Raw genomic sequence first — 26,857 nt, 5'->3', positions numbered from 1 at the left:
GGAAAAGTTGGTTTATTCTCTTCTCTCTAGACAGCGTCTGTACTCTCGCCTGCTCCACTTCAGATACTCTTGACTCACTTCACCATGAAGGCCTGAGATTTATCACTGCTCGTAAACATCTTCACACACATTCATCACTGAATTCAATATTAGCAACCCCCACAAGAACATCTTCACCTGCAAAACAAAAACACGGGTTCATTCATAAACTATGAGCCTACACTAACAATAATACAGTTGTTTCTGTTGCAAACCTGCTAAAGCTGCATAAGAACTCATTGAGTTTATATCTGATTTGTTGTAATTATGTTGTCTTTATGTTAGGGTTAGGGTTAGGGTCAGTGAGAATAGTTTATATGTTTGTGTTTAGAATTGTACAAAAAATTAAAATTTTATATTTTATTTTATATTATTTTTCATATTTTATTTCATTTCAATGTATAACTTTTTTTTGGCATGAGCACTTCTTAAATATCAAGGGAAAAAATGGAGTGAGAATAGTGTATATGTTTGTATTTGCTCAGTTTTGTAGGAAATAATGTGGCAGTTTGTCTGAGTTTAACATGAATAAAGGTGCTGTCAGGAGTCTGTGGTTCATGCTGAGTGGAGCTCTGTATGGTCCGTTGTGAGGCCTTCAGACAGATCACACAGAAATCTCTCCCAGGCATCTCCATTACGCGCTCATGAGAGTGAGGTAACAATGATGAAATGCTCGTAACTTTCCTACTACGTTACCTTTCGCTCCGGATCTGATGGGAGAATGCCATCTGCTCCTTTATCCTGTTTTGTTTCTAATCACCCTTGTCTGAAAAATAAAAAAGGTCGGCTTCTGTTTCAATCGAGATAAAAATATGCAGCATTGATGGGATTTAAATGTGGAGGGTTGTGTAATGAACAGGACAAAAGAGATCCCAGACCTTGCTTGCACATTCTCTTGCTGTCACAAGATGATGAGCTTTTAAATTGAGAGCAGAGCCTCCCAGAATCCCCCAGTGTGGTATCATTTATTGATAAAACATGTCTATTCAGTGCACTTTCCCTGCTCCTCACTGCAGTTCTCTATGCCACATAGAGATTACGCAGCAGTTAATATTGCAAATGGAATGAATGGTGTCCGAAACCTGTGGGCTTTTGTTTTGCCTGACTGCTCTTTGCTCCTTGGCAGGGTTAATGATATATGGAGCCATTCATCTCTATTCAAACTGGGCTGCATACTTCGAAGGACCCCTGTCTCTGCCTCAGTGTGCTTAGAAGATATTCTTGTTCATTAGTGCTGTAGTCTCTGATTACTCTTGGCCTTTTGTCACCAGCTCTTTTCTTGCTAATAATAAGCTACTATAAAAAGCTGAACAATTCAGATCGCATGCGTGTTTCTTGCTGTGTTCTGTGTGAGCTTCTCTGTAGAACGTTGATAGCTGTGTTAACTCATGTTTTGAGAGCTGCCTTTTTAATTCTTGATTTAAAATTTTCTTAAATTTAATTTGAATACATTATTTTTGATTTCTTTTTTTTTACTCTGTTTTATTTTTATGATATCAATTGTTCATGTTTTTATGAATGAGAATTAATCTGATTTATTTATGCATTTATTTATTGACCTATTTATATGTAATACCTTGAAATGTTAAGGGCTGCTGCCAATTTGATTTCTTGAAACTTTGCTTATATGATTTCATAATTCTTGCTTCCATAAAAAAATAACAACAAAATAATAAAATAAAAAATAAAATAAAATAAAATATAAAATAAAATAATTAAATTAATTTAATAATTCTAATAAAAATAAATCAAATTTTTGTATTTTGTTTATCTTGATATCATATAAATTCAAAAAATTAACAACATATTCTATAATATTATATTCAATTATACAAAATGTTAACATTCTATTCTATTCTATTCTATTCTATTCTATTCTATTCTGTTCTATTCTAGACATAACTGGCCAAGTTTTTGAGAGTAAGAATTAATTTTATTTCATTTGCTTATTTACTCCATTGAAATTTTAAAGGCTGATGCCATTTTGATTCTTTGTTTTGATTGATTATTTGAATGGGATTTCTAGGCAATCAATTTGGAGATTTAAGATGATTTCAGCATTTTCATTTTATTTTTAGGGTCATCGATTAAAAAATGTAAAACTAATTGTTTTCTGTGACTAATCACACATTAAAACTTAATCTTAAAATGTAAATGTTAAACCCCCAAATTAATGTATAATTTAAAAAAATGGAGTATGTCTTAAATAATATATACCAACATGTTTTTACCAAGTACTGTCATAGTGGGTATTGTGATTCAACAGTGAGGCTTTTATAATTGTTATTACTGTTCTTATTCGTCTTTTTCACTCTTTCATGCTGTGTTTCCCTTCCAGCTATTTGGAGTTTCCTAGCGGCTTTATAAGAGTGTGTTTTCTTCAACGTGCTTCATCAATAATTCTGTGCGGTAGAATCAGATCTCCAGAGACACAAAGTGGGCGCTGAGGGACACTGAAACCCTTTTTGCTCATCATATTCATCCGTACTGCGCTCTGGTGTCCTCTTTTTTTTCCCCTCCTCATCTGTTGTTATTTATCATGTGTGCTGCATGGTCCTTCTTCCCGTGCAGGACACTGCTGAACAGCTGATCTGCCGTTAGCTGCGTAAATTTCCCTCACGGTGAGCAGCTCCCAGAGCCCAGCTGAATTAATCACAGCCACACAGGCGCGGGGGAGGAGGGGGGGGGGCAGCCTGAGGATGAGGACGGAGAGAAGGGTAGAAGAACCCGTGCTGTGAGAAGAGGTCAGAGCTGGAACATCCATGGAGTGAAAGGGTAAGAAAGTTCGCAGAGACCCTGCTCACAGTCAGATCATCTGGAATGTGATACTGATAGACCTGGAAGAGGCTGGGTTTCAGGTCCATGTATCAATTCTGATTTCTTTACAATTCTATTAATGCTTCTTTTGAGGAAACACCAGCTGGCAAATCATTTGCCCTAAATATAAATTAAACAAGAGCATTTTGGTAGCACTTCACAATAAGGTATTTTATTTATTTATTTATTTGTTTGTTTGTTTATTACTCTTTAGCATTAGTTAATGCAATGTACATTTTTTTACAGCATTTATTATTCATTTAAAATGAATTTCTACGTATTCATTTTTATAATTTCAGGTTTTGTAAATTAACAGTAGTATTGAATATTACCACTGTAGACAATAGTATGTTTGTAAAATTAACTTACTGTAAAACTTTACTGTTTTAATACACAGTGTAATTTTATTCATTTATAGTATAGTAAAAATTTGGGGTTTGTAAAATTTATAAGTAGTCCCACTCACCAAAGCTGCATTTGTTTGATCAAAAATGCAGTAAAAACAGTAATATTGTGTAATATCATTACAATTTAAAATAGTTGTTTTCTATTTGAATACTTTTTAAAATTAAATTTATTCCTGTGATTGCAAAACTGAATTTTCAGTAGTCATTACTCCAATCTTCAGAAAAGCATTTATTTAAAATATAAATCTTTTGTAACATTGTAAATGTGTTAACAGTGACTTTTCATCAATCTAATGCATCCTATCAAACTTTTAGAAGGTAGTGTATGTATACAACACGATAAACTAAGCAACTGCGATTTGACATGTGACTAATGTATTGTTGGTCGCTTGGTTTCAATTTCTGTTATTTTGCTGAGTAGCCCCACTCAGAAAAATCTCATTGCTCCAAACATTTACTTATCTACTCATTGGCTGTGATTATGTAATGCTGTGCAGCATTTTTGTGATTGGACAGCAGTGACTTGCAGTTCTGCACTGACAAATTCAGGGTGACTCATATCATCAATTAATGAGTTTATTTATTTATTTATTTTAAACGATTCAGTAAGAAAACCTACTCATCTGTTAAGAATCAAACTATAATGGTTGCAGTGTTTATTTAAAGTGAGTATGGATGCATCAGAATGCATTAGAAAGATGTGTTGTCTATCTATTGTCTAGTATTATTTCACAGCACCCAGTCTTTACCTCTCACTACATTCAATTTGATTTGTTCCTGTAGCACCCAAAGTACAGCATGCTGCTAACCCAAGGTCATAGGTTTGTTTCCCAAGGAATGCATGCACTGGTTTGCTTTCAGCAATGAAAAGGCTTTACCGTGAGATTGACTTGACATTGTATATTCCACTCTGGTCTACTTTAAATTAACTTAATTAGTAGAAATTTAGGTGAAATTAAGGTGCTAGTGGATTGTATGAATTATTACAGGAGTGAGGTAAGATATACTACTCTTAAAAAGACTTTTATTCTCACCAAGGTTACATTTATTTGATTTAAAAAAATACAGTAATGCTGTAATATTGTGAAATATTATTGTAATTTAAAATAACTGTTTTCTATTTGAATACATTTTAAAATGTAATTTATTCCTGTGATGCAAAGCTGAATTTTCAGCATCATTATTCCAGTTTTCAGGGTCACATGATCCATCAGAAATCATTGTAATACTGATTTGATGAATATTAATATCAATGTAGAAAACAGTTGTGCTGCCTGATATTTTTATGGAAATCATGATTTTTTTTTTATTTCAGGATTCTGACATTTCCCCCACCACATTCAAAGCCACCAAGCTCTACAGTAGTAGAAAACTTCAGACCTGTCTCTCCTCTCCGGTTCTTGGCAAAAACACTTGAGGGAGTGGTTTTCAATCAGGTGACTTTTTTCCTCTCGCAGAAGTACCTGCTAGGTCGCAATCAGTCAGGCTTCAGAAGCGGACATTTAACGGAGGCCGCCTCGCTATCCGTCACCAAGGCCTCATGGCTGGCCAGAGCTGCTCCGGATCATCCGTCCTCATTCCGCTAGACATGTCTAGAGCCCGAGACATTATAAATCACCAGATATTCTTGTCAACCCTCTTGTTACTATAATTGCAATCTGTTGCTTTGGGTCTCATGTCACAGGTAGATATTTCAGGGTATTTTGATGAGAAAGTGTTTCTACTGTAAGTTGTGTAGTCTAACCATCAGCATTCAGTGATCGGCTCCCTCCTGCTTTAAAATCCTGCTTCAAAAACCTTTAAAAATCTGCCCCATTATACACTGTAACTGAGACAATGAGTGAGGAATCAAATGTATTATTTTATGGTGATCAACATTATGCCACAAATGATGTTCATTCGGCCTGGTCTATTTATTTATTTTTTCTTTTTCTAATACATAGGTATTCGTATGTAATATTAACAGGTACAAATGTATTTGTATTTAGGTAGATGCTAAAATGTATAATAATTAGGGCTATAGTACTCGAGTCCGGTCTCGAGACATTTTTCTATCATCTCGGACTCGTTGGTGTTTGCACTCGGACTTGTCTCGGACTTGGTCATTGGACTCGGCAAATGTTCTGATTGTTCTCGACTGAGTCCAGCAATATGCTTTTTTCCCCTTCAAAATAAAACCACATTTGCATGTCGTGCCTGAAAATGCATGGAAAACGCTAGGCGTGCCACTTTCTCCTTTTTTCCAAAGCACTCTGTAGCCTGCGCTCTATGCTTGCACTCCTGTGGCGTCTGCCGTTGCTAAGCAACCATGACCTGCTCTCCATGAAGACAGAAGTTTCAGTAAAGGATAAATGGATTTCCAGCACTAAAAATCCCTTGCAGTAGCTCTGCTACTAAATTCATTTAAAAAATGGCTGTCCTTGTACAGCTATGATCAGCTGTTTTTCCATCTTGGCTTAGCTTTCTTTTTTCTTAGGGGAAAGGATGCAGCTGATTCATTGAATCTTGTCACATTACCAGCGGTGCACTTGCTGCATTCTGTTCATGAAAAGTTTAGATGTTTATAATTTAATTTTCTACCTGTTAGATTGTGTTTTATTAATGTCTGCACCTACCCCAGCCTTAAACTTACCCTTTACAATAATGAAATACCAATAATGTTGTACAGTGTGCCAAAAATTACGCTGTATTTATGTGTGCATGCCCAGTAGCCCTTTTATCCCTTTGCGTGTGTGTGCTGCGCGAAGGCATCAATCATTTTAATTTTTGACCACAGACATGTTGTCAGCAAACAGCAGCATTATAAAGTAAATAAAATGTAAATAAAGTACATAAAAAAAGAATTTGATCCTACAGTTCCAAACTTGGTCCTAGAGGGCCAAGTTTGGAACTGTAATAGTTTATTTAATAGTTTAAATAAACTATTTATTTGCAATCTATCATTTTAAAGATATTTTTTTTGTCTGTGGTCCCTCTCTAGAATAGAATAGAATAGAATAGAAAATAAAAGAAAATAAAAGAAAAAAATGAATAAAATAATTGTAATTTATTAAAAAAAACGACAAAAGCATTAATTTCAGAATGAAATGTTATTTTAAATTAAGTGAATAAGCCAGCAGCATATAATAAATCCTTGATCATAAGTACCATATAATCAACAAATTAATACCAAGAGTTATATATTCTTAGATTAAATAAGGTCTCGTAAACATTTGTATGTCTAAAGTTGTTCATACATAAATGATTTTGTCAGTATTGTACATTTTAGTGTCTATGCAAATTAAGTGACCACACTTCATGTAAAATGAATAGCCATGAGATTACATTGATTTGAGCTGAACTTGAATCATATCGAACCATAATGTTAAAGCATTCATGCATATACACTCCATATTCACACTAACTCTTTGTGTTGTACTTTTCTGAGCAATTTGGCAACTTTCTATTGCAACACTTGTCTCATGTCATTGTCTGCTAACGATGAATCATCTTCATTGAAGTGCAATTTTCTGCTAAATGAACAAATGTACAGAAGTCTCCTTAGGATGAATCACTTTTCTTTTAACATTTTTCATTTTTAAGTAGCTTTGCATAAAAGCATCTGCTAAATGAATAAATGCAAGTGTATTGCTCATCTAATTATGAGTAATTAGACTTTTTTTAAGAATGAGCAGAACTTTGCAAAGGATAAGAAATCTGAAATAATTCTCATAATCGAATTGCTGTTATATTATGCACAGACACGTGTCAACACATACAGATTCACTCTACAGACACTTAATTCCTCTTTATTTAATATTCACCGAGTCAAATACAAACTGCAAGAGTCTGGTGCTTTCCTCTGGCCTCTGTGAATGAGAAATCACACTGTGATTTGTGAATGCTGGAGCACTTTAGTGCTCAGCGGGGCGCTGAATGCGTGTCTTCCTCTGGGCTCAGATCACATCCTGCTCTGTGCTGCTAATCTGTAACTGGCAAACTCAGATCTGAGGATGTCTGCTGGATCTGAGGTCTCTGCTGGCAGTCAGGCCAGTTCACTTCAGGATTAGTGCTCTCATGAACCCCCACTGCTCAGTCGCACTACAGCCTGCCGTCGCTCCTGAAGCCACGCTCATATGCTCAGCCAGTTTGCAGGATATATGGACTGGAGTAAATTTTAGTCTGCAAACTGCATCGAGAGGGCTTGACTGTTTCTTTTCCTGTTCATTGTATATAAACACATTGAACAGTGCTGTAAGTGACCTTTTAGCCACCGTTAAAGTTTGTCAGAATGTGCTAAAATATGCTCACAAACAGAAGTCACATTCAGCTGAGGATGTGACTATAGCAACACTGCTTTAGCTCTTTCTGCATGATTTATATAGTACAGTAAATCGATAAACATAAGTGTCATTTAATTTCATTTTAGTTTTCACGTGTATTGCAAGTGAGCTATGGTATGATGATATTATGATTTTTAAAAAATAAATTAATACTTTTTGCCCAGCAAGGATGCATTAAATTGATTAAAAATGACATTTTTAATGTCACAAAAAAATATATTTTAAATAAATGCTGTTCTTTCAAACTTTCTATTCATGAAAGAATCCTGTAAAATAAAATAAAATAAAATAAAATCACGGTTCCTGAAAAAAAAAAAAAACAAGCAGCAAAACTCAAAATTTCAGAATTTATAATAATAAGAAATGTTTTTTTGAGCAGGCAAAACCAATATAAAATGAAAATGAAGGAATGTACACTGAAGGCTAAAATAATGATGCTGAAAATTCAGCTTTTTAATCACTGAAAAAATTAATTTTAAAATGTATTTCAATTGAAAACAAGTTTGTTTTAAATTATAACTGTTCAAAACATTTTAAAAGTCTTAATGACCTTAAATTTTGAACAGCAATGAATAATCATCTAAATATCACCTTATAATATTTAACAGAAACTAATAGCACAAGAAAAATATGAATCTGTACCTTTTTTAACATTAAATTCTATCAGTTAAAATTATTAGGGCTATCAAAAGATGATTCTGTTTGCATGAGAGGAATGACAACAGGTTTCTTGTTTAGCAGTACCTTTTGTCAGTTGTAATGCGATTAGTTAAGCTTATCTATTATGTGTGTAATAAATTATTTCTCCTATTAAATGTGGTCAGTAATCATTGGTCATGTAAATTATATAAATGCATAAATATATTTTGCATATATTTTTTATATATGTGAACTGACTGATTTTTAAGACAGTTGGAAGTAAATTAAAAAAACATGATGGGCAGGATATTTTGTGAACTGACTGATTTTTAAGACAGTTGGAAGTTAAGTAATTTCAAAGGCTAATTTGATTAAAGAATATTGAATCAAACCCACAATTTGCTTTATTATTTAAATTGATGATCGACTAATTGTTAATATCACTATATAAATTCAATCTTATAAAACTTCCAGGTACACTGAAAAAAATATGAGTGGAATTAATTGAGAAGAAAAGTAAATTTCACAAATAATTTGAAGGAAATGGCAAGTAACACATTGAATTAAACAAAATTTTAAAGTAGACAAACTGAAATAGTATTTCTTATAAAATATATCTTTATTTACAATGTTAAGAAATATATATATATATATATATATATATAGATATATATATATAATATATATATATTTTTTTTTTTTACAGTATAATTGACTTCTGGGCTCTAGACAAGCTGCGGAGATTTTCTGTTCCAGCTGAACCTCCAAATAGCAACTCATTATAAACCCTCATATTTAAAAGTCAAACACTCAACATAAACAACATCTAAGATAAATTCACACTATAAGTATCCATCTCCCTCCAAATCTCTCTGTCCGACTCTCTCCGTTAAGTCTCTCTCTCTGATCATGTCTTCTTAGCTTTAGGTCATTGGAGAGGCGGGTTCTTCTAATGTGTTTGTTTTCTTACAGGAATAAGCCAGAAGCCCAATCTGCTTGCTCATTACACGGCTGGAGTGTTTAGTTGTGTGTGTTTTTTTTTTTTATATTTCAGACTGCAGGCTGTTACTCACTGTTGACATCAGACTGCATTCTGAAATCAGGAAGTGACATACGCTTTATCCTCTAAAAATCATACGCCATAAAAAATAAAAATTTAATACATCAGTAAAAAAAAAAAAATACCATTCATTTCACAGAAAAATGAAAATACACATAAAACATCAACTGTCAAAAACATTTCAACATCTGCCATTTTATTTAAAGACATTGAAAATGTTAGCTGGACATTTCCAGGAAATTCTGACTTCACTCACTTAATATTCACAGCTGTAATGGCCATATTTGTCAAAAACATTTCAACATCTGCCATTTTAGTCTGACAGTAAGAGCAATGAAGGTGAAGTTCCCTGAAGTAGCTGCAGAAGTCACCAAACTCAATTAAGGTGCTCTGACCTCACTTTATCTACAACTTATAGTTATTAACATCTGAATTATGTTCTGGAGTTAAGATAATTTAATAAGAAATTAAAGGAATATTCAACTCATTTTTCTCTAACAGAGATATGACATGGCTTGGTGAACAATGTTCTCAGAAGATTATAGCAACTCATTCAAGTTTTGTCCTTATACTGTTTGGATGTTTTGCTAATATTTAGGTTTGAATTATGACAAGGACCAAGTTTACACAATGTCAGTCTTTAGTAATTTAAGAAAAAAATTAATTGTTTTAAATGCATTTTAGACTATGGATTATATAGTAACTTTACAATAAGGTGTCATTTTGTTAACTTTTAGTTAAAGGAGCCATGTGTAATGTCTGGCAAAAAAATCTAGTCATACTCCACATTCCATACCAGATGGGGGCAGTATGCCTCAATAAAGTGAATTGGTCTGCTCTAGAGTAACAAACGAGAAACGGCTTGTCTCTATGCTCCGCCCCTACCTTCACAACAAACCCTAGAGCATAGCCGAAGCCTAAAAGGACGTTTTTGCCTCCAGAGGAACGTTGGGTGATGTCAAGTGATTTTGAAACATGAAATCTTCAAGCTACTCCCCTTCACCTTTACCAGTGAATATGTTCATATTCGTTTTGTTTCATATTACATTTTGAGTTGTATATACACATTATTTGAATTAAATTAATTTGACAGACAGCATTCTGTCAACATCATTGGTCAACATCAGACAGCTGATGTTGACCAAGCTAGCGCCAACCAACGTAACCAGAGCTGCCAACTCTCAAGCATTCACCGTGAGACACACGCAATTGACTCTTTTCACACGCTTTCAAAAAACTTGACCGCACTGAATATAGTGAGTGAGTGCGTGCGCGGCCGGGGCGCTCTCTCTCTCTCGGGTTCATTATCATCGAAGACATTTCAAGCTTCTTAGGTAATGTTACATTTTAGCATCAGCTTGGTAGAGACGGGCTTTGGTAGATAACAGGGTGAAAAAACCGGATCGGATCTGTGGGTAAGTTATAGCTAACTTACTATCAAACGCAGCTACGGTTAGCCATCGCTAACATTAGCACGTTTATCGAACAGCCTTCGATACATTTCTATGTTATAACTTCCCGAAAAAAAATACGCAAACATATAAAACAAACTTCTAGCGAAATACTAACAGCATCTTACTTACCAATCCAAAAGAAATGTTGCAAGTTCGGAGTCGAACCTCATTTCTTTCAAGTCCATCAGTTGTCTCCAGCGATGGAAAGCAGTGCCGATATTTACTCTGGTTCGGCTCCTTTTCTTATCGGATTTGATTTGTGATTCTGAGCGCGGTTGGTTCCCTGTGTTTTCCCATCCTTCCGCTCTCTTCCCTGAACTGAAATGAAGTAGTGGGCTGTACCTTCCACACGATTGACATCAGGTTCCAGTACGCCCACAAGCCTTGCGAGTTATTCGTGTATTGCAGGTTGGCTGGTGGTTTATGTTGCCCGCATACCGCCTCCCATGGCTGAAACTGGTATTACGACACCTGTCGGGCCGTGGCTAGTAATGCTAATGCTAATTAAGGTTGATATCTCTGCAGCACTATAACTTGACATTTTTTTAATGACATCATCGCCCTTATTTCTTCTCATTCTTTTGATGCGTGTAGGTCATTTTTTGGATATTTTTACCTCAATTTTTACACATGGCACCTTTAATGTATTAATTAACATGGTCAAACAATGAACAAAACATGTATTACATTTGTTATTAATATGTTCATGTTGGTTAATAAAAATACAGTTGTTCATTGTTCATTATTTTAATAATGCATTAGTAAATGCTGAAATTAACATGAACTAAGATTAATAAATGCTGTAGAAGTATTGTTCATTCTTAGTTCATGTTAACTAATGTAGTTAACTAATGAACCTTATTGTAAAGTGTTACTTTTGTTATGTTATGCTATGTTATATGTTATGTTATATGTTATGTTATTTAATGTAATGTAATGTAATGTAATGCTATGTAATGTTAGTGAAGAATCCTTTATTCGGTGCCAAATTTTAGTAATTTATGACTGAAATAAAATAGATATTAGGATATTGGGATGAATAATTTAAAACTTGCCTTGCACCTAAAATTTAAGCTGAAAAATTCCTAAAACTAAAATAAAAGAAATTAAATAAATATGAATCAACATACTAAAATATACATGCTTGTCACATTGAGACATGGTGCTCTTGGTTCGAGTTTGACCTGTATCCTGTTTCAACAGGAAATGCATCGACATGGGGCAGAAAGCTGCTCGTAAAGCAATTTCACAGCAAATTTGTGGTTGGATCCGGATATGTTTTCAGTCGTATTTTTTAAATGCAGTACAGGCAAAGCTTTCCGCTCTCACCCGCTGTGCGCTTCACTCTGCTGAAGCCCGACTCATTTTCTTCCCACCTCACATAGACACAGGATGAAGTCGAGCAGAAACAACAAGACTGAGGATCAGCGGAGGTCCAGCACACTGGGCTCATGTCTCCTCTCTGTGGCCTTGTATTTACCGCTCTGACAACTTTTCTATTTAACTTGGGGGTTTTTCTACATATGCACTCTTATTTTCAAGGATTCTCCAATGTGAGGGTTGCTGCGGCAGCTGCTGGCGCGTGTTTGTATGTTTAGTGACCGGTTGTGTGATTTCAGCTGGAATAAACTCTGTCTGACACCGCGGTCGGTCCTGGTTCAAAGGCTTGAGGAAGCGTGTGTGTGTATGTGGATCCAGAGGGATGTGCTAAAGCACTGATTAGTCTCTTGTGCTCGTGCTGTTGTCTTTACCTGCTGGCATCTGCCAAGTCCGTTCACCCACACGCTTGTTCATTGACCTTAATAAGTCAAGCACATACTCAATTGTCCATTTCTTCTGCCAGGCTGGAGATAATGAAGGTGCCCTCGCCCGGACCTAATGTACTCCTTGTTTCAGTGGAACTTAAGGATGATGTGATGAGTAATTATCTTGATGTTAAAAATCTTTCTCTAACCTTGTTTAATGTGCAAAGAGTGTAAGCTGTAAGTAAGCCATTGTAGGCTTAGACATTCAGAATTAGTTTATCTTTGCTTTATTTTTCTCTTTATTGTTGCGGTTTTGCTGAGTAGAGCTGATGCATTTACAAGGCCTTTTGCTGTTCTCAGTGCTTTAGACCTTCAGTTCTAAATCACAGTGTGAATATGATGATATCCTCAACATGAAATTTTTGACTTGCACGTGTCAGTATGTGTGATGCAGGTTGGGTCTGCTGCATATGGATGTCCAGAGCTCTTCTGCTGGCTATCTCATGCACGTCTTTTCTCATAAGCTTTGATTCACTTTGACTTCAGGTGAGCAGCATGTGTCTGTTCACATCTTTAGACCTTCAGTTCTAAATCACAGTGTGAATATGATGATATCCTCAACATGAAACCGTGTGCTTCACATCTCTGATCTGGATCTGTCTGCTAAATCAATATCTCTTTATTTATGCCTGCCTTATTTATGTTTATTGAAATGCAATAAAATAATGAAATTGAACACGTTTTTTACAATATGTTTTCGTCAGCTTTGATGCAGCTAATTCAAATAAATTAATGCAAACTCTTCTGATTATTACCACTCATTTTTTTTTCTAATTTTTTCTAATTAATATTTGGACTGTTTTACAAGTAAAGAGCACATTTACACACAGGCCTTTTAAAGTAACAGTTTAATCCATAGACAGAAATGGCTCAAAATTGTCTAAAACGGCCATGCACAACAAATTACAACCGTAGAGTAGTCAGACATGATTACCTGTAGCTTTCTAAATGATTTTTGAGTTACTTAAAATATATTAGAAAGATTTAATAAAATTATTTAATAAAATTCTATTTATTTATTTAGTTTTTTCTATTTAAAAACATAAAATTATGTATCACATATTCAGCACAGACAGTGCCGATATATCAGATTATCTGCAGAACCACCTATTTAGAGACAGTCTGGCTAACTTGTGAAGTGACTGCTGTTCGTTAATTTAGGAGTGGGTAGACCACAAAATAGATGATATGTGGATCAAACTCATTTAAAAAGTGTTTGTCTGTGCAAACTTTTCTTTCCTTCTTAAAAAAAAAAAAGGTACCACAGCTGTCACTGGGGCGGTACTTTTAAAAAGGAACACCTTTGTACCTTATTTAACTATAAAGGGTGCATAAAAGCACCTTAAAGGTACGTATCAGTACCTAAAATGTACATTTTAGTACCTAAATGGTACATATTTGCACTTTGAGGAATTACCGTCCCAGTGACAGCTTTTGTACCTTTTTTTCTGAGAGTGGAATGAAATATATGTGAAGTGAAATGTGTAACAGAAAAGTTACTGCCCATTCCAAAAAAAAAAAAAAATCAAATCCCGTCACAGTCTAGTGTGATATGCGCTAGACAGGCAGTGCTGACTGTGACTAGTAAGAGGACTTAGTTGATCTTTGGCCAATCTGGATTTTTTATTATTTTTTTTTTGTCCAGTATAAAGCTGTCTTTCTCTGAGTGCTTGTCTGTCTATCTGCATAAAGTTTCATAACACTCATTTGAAAGTGACCTCTGCGCTGAAGTTGCTGTACTCTTCACTGTCTCAGCCTCATGTTTCTTTGGGCTTTGATTGACAGGAGTTGTTCCTTGTGTGTTGGGCAGTTCCCAGGGGTCTGGTTTGGCCCTGAGCTTACCTTCACTGAGCCGTACCGCTGTGACCACTGACAGTCTGAATCACTGACTTTAAAAGATGAGCAACAGCAGGGCCTGTTCAAGATTTATAGGGGTTTTTTTCTGATCAGTGTTATTATGCCATTATGTCTTGTTTGTAGCATTTTTATACATGCCTTTCATTCATCAAGCAAATAAAGTTATTAGTTATTTTTCCTAAGGGCTCTTAGTAACATTTATTTGAAGCTGTCTTTTTGTTTTTATTTAGGTAATTTTTACTTGCATGTACCCACACTGTAAAAAAAAAAAAAAAAAAAAAAAAAAAAACCTTTTTGCATGAAACTACTGTTTCAGTTTTTCTACGTTAAACTTCCACCTTTAATGTAATTTGCTACTTGCTGTTTCTTTGTAATGGTGTAATATATGATCAATTTCTTGGTGAAAATTTAACATTGACAGTGAAATTTATGACATTTTTGGGTGAACAACACTGTCGAGAAAAGGTGGGTGGGAGTGAAACAGTTTATTAATTGCTAATAAATTTCACAGATATTTACAAAGAAACACATTGAAGTAAATGTGAAATTTTAAGGTAGAATTAATTAAATGGTATTTTCTTGTAAAAAAAAAAAAGTTTCATTACTTCAAAAAATATATTTTTCAGTGTAATTGTTCCAGTTAAATTTTAAATGAAATATTTTAACTAAATTACTTTTTTGTGGCATATTTTATAGTTTTTAATTTCAGATTTAGCAACTTTTAATTCTAAATGTGACATTAAATGTGGCACATTGTATAGATTCTATTTTTTTTTCTTTTACTGAATTTAACATATTACAGTATAAACATATCAAGTATAAAAATAATTTTTTTTTTTGCAATTTTCTAACTCCACAAGAATTCACCTGTTACAGAATTAAGTGTAATTTAATTTTAAGTACAAATACAATAAATCTATTTTCACCAAAGCCTTTACCAGTGTTTGCTCATGTAATTGTATTTTTGTCTTACAGCGTTTTTTTAAGCGAAAGGAAAAATCCTGTTACTGTAATCCCTGAAGTATTACATTCAAGTGCCCGTAGCTCCATATTTCCTCTTTACATAGTCTGTGTGCCTCTGAGAAAACTAATCAGATAAAATACAGCTGTTCCAGACCTACTCTAAACACAGAGTCAAGGTTACTGCCTCAATCTCTGTATGAAAAATAATCTCATCAGTTTCAAAATAGAATCTTTGAGGGACAACCAGAAAAATGATTGTTAACAATGTGCAATCCAATCTCCTTTGTCCTGACCTGAGAGGCGGTGGTACAGTACATATAAAACCTTTTGAATAAACCTTCTTGTTTCCCAGAATTAGACTCGATCTGCGTGGGCAGTTTTGCAGGTCAGTGAAAAACTGTTTATTTTGCAAGCTCTGATTCCTGTGTGTGATGACTGTGGGAGATGCATTTGGTAAAGAAACACAAAAGGGAAACGGTTCTCATTGACAGTGAAGTCAAAAGTCAGAGAGAAACAGCAGAAGAAACTATTGTGCATCTGAATGTGATTGAGGTTGTAATCATCGGTTTCTGGTCTGACAGGGTGAAGAACAAAGTTATGTCATGAGCTCTGAAACTCTGTTCTCACTGATCCAAGCTGTCATTAAAGCAGTGATTCCCATCCAGGGGTACGTGTACGCCAGGGAGTGCTTGCTTTGAAAGATTTAGAATATTTAAAACTCTAGAAAAAGTTGTATAAAGTCTATTACCGTTTAAAAAATTTTAGTGAGTATTTTTTATTTTATTTGAGATACATTGAAGATAGTAATACTTTTATTTAGCAAGCACACATTAAATTGATCAAAAGTGGCTGTAAAGATCTATCTGTCCATCCAACTCTAAAATAAAATTTTTAGTGGTCTCTTTTTAAAATGCATTTTGAAATTAATTAATTAATTTAATGCCTATAGTTTTTATTTTTATTTTAGTCATTTTAATACATCTAGTTGAACTTAATGAAAATGTGAAATGTTGAAGTATATGAAAAAAAAACATTTTTTTAAATAAGTTTTAAATATTTTATTTAATGTTTATTTCAAATAACAAATGTTTTTTATGATTTAATAATAGATAATAACCCTAATATACGCTCATCCCATAAAATGTCTCAGCCAATCAAAGTACCATCCCTCCATCCATCCATCCCTCCATCCCTCCATCATCCATCCAGGTTTTACTAATATAGGCATCTGGACCGGAGGCACTACATTAAGTAACCCTAGTTTATCACTTTAAAGGAGTAGTCCACACAAAAATGAAAATTCTGTATTATTTACTTAGCCTCATGCCATGTTAAAAACATATGCTTTTTTTCTTTATTTTTTCTTTTCTTTTTTCAGGAAAAATTGTTACGCAACTCTTGCCAGTTGAAAGTGCAGGGACAGTCGTGCTTCAGAAAGGATGAGATGCATCAAACCATGTGACTGTACTGTAAGAGCTCTGGATATATGAAACAAGCCTGACAGGATGAGAGCTGTAATTTAATCATGGGATAAAATCTCCATGTTGAAGCACCTGGGGAAATTCAGGCACCATAAATGGCAAGTACTAAAAACAGCAATTGATTGAGTCAGTTCCCATGGGGAATTTCAGTAATTTGCTTTGTAATAATCAGTCTTAGGGATGTTTCTCTCCTAAATATTCATTAGGTGGTGCATGAAGGCTTAATAAAATCATTAATTATGATGATTTACCCTTTGTTCAGTATATGACTCCATTACCTGTGTAAAGTATCAGTGTTTTGTTCTTTATTGCACAGGCATTTATACAAGAGGAGAAAACAAGTTTAGTAGGGGTTTGAACATCTCCGTTATATTACTTCCTAAATTCTAAAGAAACACAGATTTTATTTTCAAAAATATCATCTTTGTGTTCCACAGAAATAAACTCAGTGAGTCATACAGGTTGAAACGACATGAGGGTTGAACAGACATGACAGAATTTACATTTTAAATCACAATGAAACAGAAGTAGCAACAGATCGTTTCTTTTGTATTGAGACTTACATCAGAGTACAACAGACTGTTGAACAAAGAAAAAAAAATCGGGCGAGGACTTGATTCTATGTATTGAGTGTTGATTGGTTTTTGAGATGTGGGCGTGGTACTTAAAAGTTGAGGATGCAATCAGGATGCAATAAACTTGATCAAAGTGACACTTGTTACAAAAGAATGATGAAAAAAATCTGTCTTATTAAAGTAGAATACCTTTGCCAATAAATGCTCTGACATATTGAGATTGACGGCAGGCTTCACTGTAGGTGCCGCATCATAACAAACAGACATGTCAGTCATCAAAGAAAGACACTAGAAATATTAAGTGAGTAATTACAGAAAATTATTCCCAGGGTACTTTAATGGAAAACTTTTCTTAGCTGCTCTCTAAAAGCTTTGACTAAATGAATGTCAAATGTAAATGTATGAAGAAAATGGATGATGTAGATAAACCTTTAATTTTCACTAAATGTTAAGAGAAGAATTAATGTTAATTTTAGGATTGCATCAGGTCATTACCCTCTGTGTAAAAATGCATATTGCTACCTTAAGCGAAATAGAAAATGTATTTCTTTAATTCAAATTTCACAGGACAATGGTAGATAATTCTGCTTGAAGAAAAACAGCAGTGTTGCATGCGTCACATTATGGAGCCAATTAGGTGAGTTTACTTCTAGGTCAAGTTATAATCTTTAAGTCAAATTTTTCCTTGCATTTCCATTGCATCACACTCAATGGACTCATTTTAGCTCTCACTAGGTTTCTTTTGAAAATATTTTTTTTCGTTTGAATTCTTCAGAACTACCTATGGCTCTCTTACTGCATGCAAAGAAAGCTGTGGCTCTATAGCTTGTCATTTGAGTGATTGAACCCAAAGCATTACGCAGCAGCTGATGTCAGGGTGTGATTCAGCGGCGGCTGACAGTATTGAAAACATGCCAAATCCAGTGTAGGATTATACCAGGTAATCATCTTATTAGTCATTATGATTGATTAAATGCCTCCAGTGGCTTTGATATGACATCTGGTGGGGGTGCCATACTGCGTAGCACTTATTTCGACCTTTACAATTAGCACAAATCCTGACAGAATTTAAGGAATACCGCACAGTGAATGGGTGCCGTCAGAATGAGAGAGACAGTCTGAATCAGGATAGAAATATGCACCATTTAAGCACAGTTTACAAGTGAAAAAATAGTCCAAAATAGTTCTACACAAATATGTTGGTGGTTTTTAATGAGAAAAGACAACAGAGGATGGACGTTTTCAGTGAACAAAGTTCAAAGAGTAGCAGTTTAAAGTTAAAATGCCTTAATGATGGATTTGTTTCTTGGAAACACGTAGCTTTATATTTCACAAGACGTCAACTGATAGACTGGAGTTGTGTGAATTGCTTGTAAATTATTGGGATATTTTTATCAGCTCTCATTCTGACGGCACCCATTCACTGCAGAGGATCCATTGGTGAGTTAGTAATGTAATATAATGCTACATTTCTCCAAATCTGTTTACATGAAGAAACAAACTCATCTATATCTTGGATGGCCTGAGGGGGTGAGTACAATTTTAGCAAAGTTTTGTTTTAACTAAACCATTACATTAAGAAATAAATTAAAAACAAAAAAAAAAAACATAAACAACAAACATTTTGTTTAGAGCTCTGGCCCAAAACAGCACGTAGTAGTAGTATTTTTGTTAGATTAGTTTACAAACATCCAATCCTGAATGTGAAAAATGTTTGAACGAGTCCCGCAGCTACTGTTAACTCATGAAAAGCAAGGTCGTATTTAAAAATGCAAAAGGCCATGGTGAAAGAAAACATGTACAGTATGGCAAATTATTGCTTGAAGGGAAGATTTCAAGACTGCAAAACGCTGATGTGTGTTTTCAGTTGCACAGTTTTATCTATTTTAATAGCTGAGATTGTCTTCAGGCCAGTATGCATAGTAAATAAAAGAAAGGTATTTGTGCTTTTGTTCTCAGTGCATTACAATGACAGTCTTCACTAATGACTTTTTTTTTTGGTGTTTTATTATTAGTCATTTATAGGGGTGACTGGGACTTGTTGTGTTTTTTATTACAGAGAATATTCCAAAAAGTTATAACCTTGAAGTCTATTTAAAAATGTCCAATGTTATTGACAATTTTATTGTTATTTTTGCAATGAGGCTTTAAAAAAAAGTCAAAACAACTGTCTAAAGTGTAAAACAAAGGCATTTTTCACAACAAATCTATTTATAAAATCTAAAATGTAATTATGCAATGCTGTTTAATTGCTTTTCATCAAAATTTGAGCAGCAAAACAATTAATTCAATTCATGCAACAGCAGCCTGATCCATCCAGATATTTATGAAAAATAACTTTCCTGAGAGCTGGTTTAGCCTTTCTGATATAATCAGCCTTAATCTTGCACAAATGTATGCTAGTGTGGTTTCATTGTGTGCACTTTTTATATTATATAAATATGTTATACAAATATGATATTAGAATTTTCATTTCAAGGGCAGGATTATTCTAATTTATGACAGTGTTGAACTACTGTATGTGTTTGACTCAATTGTAGCCACTGTGACAACTTGCCCCGGTGTCTCCTACAGCGATTTGTATTAAAAATACAATGTTTCTTAAGTATTTGAGATGAGGTTGAAAATCTGCCAAAGAAGCAAATATTTACATCTTTACTGTGCATCTGAGGCGTAGCAATTTAACTTGTTATTATGTGGGATTTACGAAGTCATTTTTTAGAATTGCACATTGCAGAATGTGCAATCCTGTGTATTATTTGTGAGGATTATGATAAGTCTATGTTTAGTGCCTTCTTTGAAAGACCATGTTTATACTTCAGCATGGCAATCAGAGAGGGATTGGCCCTCAGGAGAACCATCGCTCTCTTCCTCTTCTCTTCCTCTTTTACTTTCTCCCTCTCCTTCTTTTGCTCTTCATCTCTTTTTGCTTCATTTTTACCCAGCGCTGCTCTTTCATCTGCCATCTCAGTTATGAATGTTTTATGCGTAAGTGAGATGGAGAAACTCAGAGAGACAGTAAACAGCAGATTGTTGACAATGTGAGAGAAGATGAGACTATTTTGCACTTTCAAAAATCAGTCCAGATCCCCCTGTTTCATTTTCCCCAGAAACTCAGTGGTGTCGTCTTTCACAGAACGCAAAAACTATCTGCTAAAACATGAAAGACATCGTGCTTAGAATGGTGCATCTCATGAAATAGCATCAGGAAATATGGTTACGTTGTTACTAAGGCAAAATGAGATTTTTCTGGAAATGTTCTTCTTCTTATTGTTATTTTAATTTTTAAAAATCATAAACGCATTTAGAAGGGGACCATTGTCACCAACATGAAAACTTTGAACTTTAAAAAAATATATATTCCTTCACTTATTTGACCATTTTTGAAACACCACTGATTTATTTGCATGCCTTTTGCTTAAAAAAAAAAAAAAATTACATACTGTTATTTTGAGTCACTTTGACCAAGAAACACATTTTCTATTTTATGCAATAAAAAAAGTCTTTGCATCCCAAAGATATAAATATGTATTAGCTGTCAAACCGTTGATAACAAATATAATATATATATATATATAGATACGAAACATTTTTCATTACTTAAGATGTTGTTAATGTTTTAATTCAATACATATAAACTATTAAAGAAATCACGAGAGACTTTAAACATTTTGAACAGTATGGAAAATCAAAATCTTGAGAAACATCATATAAAAAACTGAAAATGTTAACCAATCACAGCAGTGGGCATTTACACTGCACTCTAGCAGTAGACACGCCCCTTCCAACAGAGCGTCCAACTCAGAGGGCTAAATTCAGGGTACAAAATGACTATTTATTTCTAAATTATGACTGATTTTGATGCAAAAACATTCTGAGATTTATAAGTTTACCTCAGGAAACAAAATACTTAAAAAAATGCATTCATGACCCCTTTAAAATCACAATCTGCTTCTCTCTAGAGTTTATTTTTCTAGCTAACTACCTTGCTGTGGTCATTGAATACTTTTCCTGAGGTAACTATAATATTAGGTGACAAGTTGTTTACATCTTTGATGTCTTCCTGCTGCTGAAACGCTGATTACATGAGAGATGACGCATTTGGTATTTATTTTTCTTGCTGTAACTTGTAGTAAAGCGGTGGGCTGATGGGGGAGAGAGTATTATACAGTGCTGCCGTCTGAATCGACTAGGCAGCTACAGCGATTTGTCACACCACATTAAAGAGCATCAAAACAACATTTATTGTTTGATTTTCCTTTGACCTTAATAGTTTATGTGCCCCACTTCAGCATGGATTGTTTTATGAACCTGTCACAATCTAATCAGGCTTTCCAAAGAGGCTGTTACTGAAGGATGGCACAGCACAAACTATACTGGAAGTATGAACAACCCCACAACCTGTGAGTAAATGCTGCTTTATGTGAAGATGATGTATACATAGAAGCTAAGTTCATAGAAAGTGCAGAAAATATCTATCTATCTATCTATCTATCTATCTATCTATCTATCTATCTATCTATCTATCTATCTATCTATCTATCTATCTATCTATCTATCTATCTATCTATCTATCTATCTATCTATCTATCTATCTGTTTTAGTGCATTCAACTAACAGCATACTAAACAACAGGGTTTATGTAAATAAATCATCTACAACCTCCTTATTTTCCAAACTTGTCTGAACAAACACCTGCCACAGTCTGACACTTCTTTATTCCTCTAAACGATTGATGTGTCAAGAAAGTTTTATTTGAGAAGCAATATGACTATGAGGCAAAAAGTCAAGTGATCTTGACATGGGAAGCTGCAGCTGCCGTGTGCCGCTGCGAACATGAGCGCGTGATCTTTGTTCACCTGTATTGCTCTTCCATTCCAGCAGCCTGTCAGCAGTGACGGGTGACAACAGGCTTCAAGTCCTCAAACATATTGATGATGCCAGGTATTACGATTTAGACATTTCTGATATCTAAGCTGTTCGGGTTCATGACTTTATAGACTTTGAAGTAAAAAAAGAAGTAGATTTGCATTTCCAAATAGAAATACCAGTGCTTTCAAAGCAATAAAATAATGTTTTATTTATTTATTAGACATTTATTTTTTTGTAATTTGACTGCACAGATGCAGCAATATTTCTCAGAATTGTGACTTGATTTCAACATTTTTTGAAAAAAATCTCTAATGCTCAAGAATGCATTTTTATAAACAATACAGCAAAGACAGTAATATTTGTAATATTTCTTTACAATTCAAAATACCTGTTTTCTATTTAAATTAATTTAATATGCAGTTATTTATTATTGTCATTTATTGTTATTTACAATTACTATTGTCATAGTTTCGCAAATGTGAATCTCCCCACACCATAGACTTTTGATAATTGTAATTTGTGAAGGATTATTTTGCGAATAGAAAGTTAAAATGTTTATAATAAATAGATCATATATTTAGAATATATATATATATATATATATATATATATATACTGTGTATGTGTATATATATATATATATATATATATACTATATATATATATATATATATATATATATATATATATATATATTATACAAATGTTATATATTAGAAATAGAAATGTTTATATGATTACAAATTCTTGTAAAATTATAAAGTCTTTACTATCACGTTTGTTAATTGTAATGTGTTTTTGATGAATAAAAGTATTAATTTCTTTCATTTTCTTTTTTTTTTAATTAATGACCCCAAACTTACAAACGGTAGTACATACATCACAATGACTTAAAACCTCACAATATGACATTTTTTGTTTCAAATTTATAAAGAAAAAAAAGAAAGAAATGCCTATTTTTTTTTTTTTTTTTTGTATTTATGTATTTATTTGTATTTGTTTAATCAGTGCAGTCCTGTCTTGGCACTGTAATAATAATAAAAAATAAATGGTTGATGTGCTCAATACTGGGAACATCATCTCTCCATTGTTGAATAGTGTGGTTATTAGCATGATGTATTTGTTTGTGCTGTCATCAAGTAACAGTGCATACAATTCTGATACTGCTGTCATGCTGCTATAATCTCAAACCCATTTCCATGGCAAAGGGCAACAATTATGAATCCTTTGCTCTGATGAGTATGTCTTTACTGTTCCCCGAGAGATTGCTTTTTTTGTAATAACAGTTTCGCAGACGTGAATCTCCCCACACTTAACCGCGGGTCAGGGAGTGTTTAGTCACCACAGCTTCTCTAACTGTTCTAATGTTTCCTCGCAGGGCCAATTAATCCAGATGAGCTTCTGAAGGGCTGTTTGTAGACTTGACCTTCTCCTCATGATGTCATCGTGCTCCGCCTCCTCTTCTTGTCATAGTGGAGCACTCATTTACATTACGCTAATGAACGAGGGCTGCGGAGGCTCAGTTACGCTGTTAAAATTCAACTTCAGAACATTGTAAGTGGTCAATTCCTTCTAAATTCACTTTCTAAAACACATTTAGTGCCATCAAGGACAGCGTCTGCTCTAGCCTGGCAATTATCTCATTATTCTGATACCAAGCTTGTGTTGTTTTTAGTGATAAAGTGGCTTTATAGACCCTTAAGTGTCTGTTGTGATGCAGCAAAGTGAATGCAAATTCTGCTTTTATTTGCATTGTCCTCATTAATGATTTGCTTTTTAGTAGTGTTTGCTAAGGCAGTCATCACTATTACGGTTACTTATGCTTACACTCTGTCTTTTTGATTGTGATGTGGACATAAATGAACCTCAGTTTTATGGTTTATTGAGGTGTGCTATTATTTTTTTTTAAGTGATTGGACTTGTAATTTCTGATAAAACAGGCAAGAAATCCAATAGACTTACAATGAAGGGATCAAAGCCAGATGGGAATATCAAAGACTGTGGCCTGTTTTGACTTGGACCACATAAAAACCACCCAAAACACCCTAGCAACAACCTACAACACCTTAGTAACTGTCTAGAACATGCTGCCAATCATTCAAAACTATCTAGCAGCCACTGAGAGCACCTTAGCAACTGTCCAAAACGCTTTAACATCCACAACCATCGATAACATGTTAGCAACCACATAGATCACTTTTGTAACCACATAGCAACGCCTTGGAAACCACCTAAAATATGTATAGCATTGTGACAGCAGCTATGTTTCAAAGAATTGTAAAAATATTTTGTTTTACTGTTTTTGACAGCAGGGTTAGAATTGTAATGTTGCTGTTTTTAATCAAACCAAAATTTGAGACTATAGTGTGTTCCCAGCCATAAATAGGGTGAGAAAGGAAAGCAGTATATATTAAGAGTGAAATCCACAAGAGATATTTGAACAGCTAATGGGGTCTTTCCATGGAGTTTTTCATGTTACTGCTCTTTAGTGAGCTCTGGGATATCACGACACACTCCTACCCTTCAGATCTGTGTGGAGGAAGAATGACAAAGAAAGACAAAGGGTGGGAGAAAAGAGATGTCATTATTCCTGGGACTCCCTGATCCACTGCTGCAAAGCTCTTTCACCATGAGTGTTACACAAATGGCAGTTGCAGAAATAGAAACGATAACGCTTGTGATGAGAAAACAGGTCCATTGCGTCATCTGCTTTTTGTGATTTTTATCAGGTCACAGAAATATTGTTAGTAACCTTGTTCATCGTGAATCCTCTGCAGTGAATGGGTGTCCAGAAAGAATGAGAGTCCAAAAAGCTGATAAAAAACATCACAATAATCCACATGACTCCAGTCCATCAGTTGATGTCTTGTGAAGTGAAAAGCTTCAAAAGAAACAAATCCATAATTAAAGTATTTTAACTTTAAATAGTCACTTCTGGCATATTTGCTTAGAACTGTTTTGGACAGTTATAAATGGTAAATGATCTGTGCATATTTCTCTTCTGGTTCAGTTGAGACAACTTTCTCACTAGAGAAAGCAATTTTATAAATAGTGGACTCTTTTAGAAGCAAAAGTTTGAAGGTAAAAGTGCCTTAATGATTTGTTTCTTATAAACACAGCTTTTTGCTTCACAAGATGCTAACTGATGAACTAGTCATGTGCATTACTTGTGGATTATTATGATGTTTTTATTAGTTTGAATTCTGATTCTGACGGCACCCATTCACTACAGAGGATCCATCGGTGAGCAAGTGGTGTAATGCTAAATTTCTCTAAATCTGTCCTCATGTAGAAACAAACTCATCTATATCTTAGATAACCTGAGCGTGAGTGAATTGTTTTGGGTGAACTATTCCTTTAAGTCTGCACACACTTTTCAGCTGTTTTCTTTGCCATTTTCTGTGCAACTAAATGGGTTTGATAGTGCTGTGTAATTACAAGAATGTTTTTTTTTCCACATCTGTCTGTTCATGTCAGTCAGCTGATCTTGTCTAGTCTGAGTGAGCAATTCAGAATAAGATGCAGTGTGGACCAGGCTTTATGCTAGAAGTCAGAAATCTGCCTACGCAAGAGTAAGCGTCTGTTAGTGATTGATGGATCCATAAAGTAAACTGCAGTCGACTGTCAACCTACTCTGGAGGTCAAAACCTACAGGTACAGACATGCAGAAGTACCTCATCTACCTCATCTAAATTGCATCTCATTTAGTGGAAGTCTGTAAGCAACATCTACACATCAAAAAGAATACTTCCCACAACCTACAACACCACACAAAACCACATATAAACACTAAGTAAAAACAACTAAACAATAAAAAACCAAAAATCACAATTAAAATTTCACTTTGTCAAATTGAATCATAAGTGCTGTCTCTCAGTGATAGTATTAATTATAAATTATTTATTTTAATTATATAATTTATTTTTAATTAGCTTTTGTTTTTATTTAATTAAAATTTTTAAGTTTTATAAGTCATTTTTATATATTACCTATTTTAATTGTTGTACTAGAATATTTCTATTTTAGGTTTAGTACTTCAAATGAAAAGTAAAAAAGTAGCTTTGGCGGCTAACTGAAATAAAATAGATTTGATTTTTCATCTGACATTTATATTTGATTGTATTTTAGCTTTTATTTCGATAAATAAAATACAATAGCAAAATAATTAACAATAACAACATTGCTGTGTCCTAGTTCCTCTTAAGTTTCCTTGTTGATCTTAACTTGGGATTGTAAAGTAATGACATAAAGCTGCTTTGGGATGATTTGTATTGTGGAAGGAAAAAAAAAACATTTTAATTTTTTAAATTGTATTTTATCAGGAAATTTGGGCAGTTAAGCACTAGTTCTCATTTTACAGTAGATTATTACAGGCGGTTGAAGCAATATGTAGTGTATATCTAGTGTATTATTCTTATGTTTTATAGTGAGGAAAATCAGCTTGTGGCATTTCTCAAGGATATGTATTTGGCCACATATTTGCTTTTTGAAAGCCTTGAATTTGTTTTCTTTGAGTGGGTGTATTTTTTCATGGCAGTATTATTAACCACTCAGGTTATGATGTAC

At 34.1% G+C, this 26,857-nt stretch overlaps 2 long non-coding RNA genes across 2 annotated transcripts in view; both read left to right on the top strand.

Annotated features, from left to right (window-relative positions):
* LOC122139468 overlaps nt 1–25,936 on the top strand; it is a 56,804-nt gene extending 30,868 nt beyond the window's left edge. Inside the window, exons 2-3 of the long non-coding RNA XR_006156329.1 lie at nt 23,670–23,845; nt 25,769–25,936. This is a non-coding gene — a long non-coding RNA (uncharacterized LOC122139468). The remainder of the gene's footprint in view (nt 1–23,669; nt 23,846–25,768) is intronic.
* On the top strand, nt 17,986–18,950 carry LOC122139469. The gene is made up of 3 exons (XR_006156330.1): nt 17,986–18,056; nt 18,195–18,359; nt 18,914–18,950. It is a non-coding gene; the product is annotated as an uncharacterized LOC122139469 (long non-coding RNA).
* Nucleotides 25,937–26,857: the final 921 nt, after the last annotated feature.

Source organism: Cyprinus carpio, chromosome B13 (genome assembly GCF_018340385.1).
Source record: "Cyprinus carpio isolate SPL01 chromosome B13, ASM1834038v1, whole genome shotgun sequence".
In the NCBI taxonomy this organism is placed as follows: Eukaryota; Metazoa; Chordata; class Actinopteri; order Cypriniformes; family Cyprinidae; genus Cyprinus; species Cyprinus carpio.
This window is presented reverse-complemented; position numbering and strand designations above follow the sequence as displayed.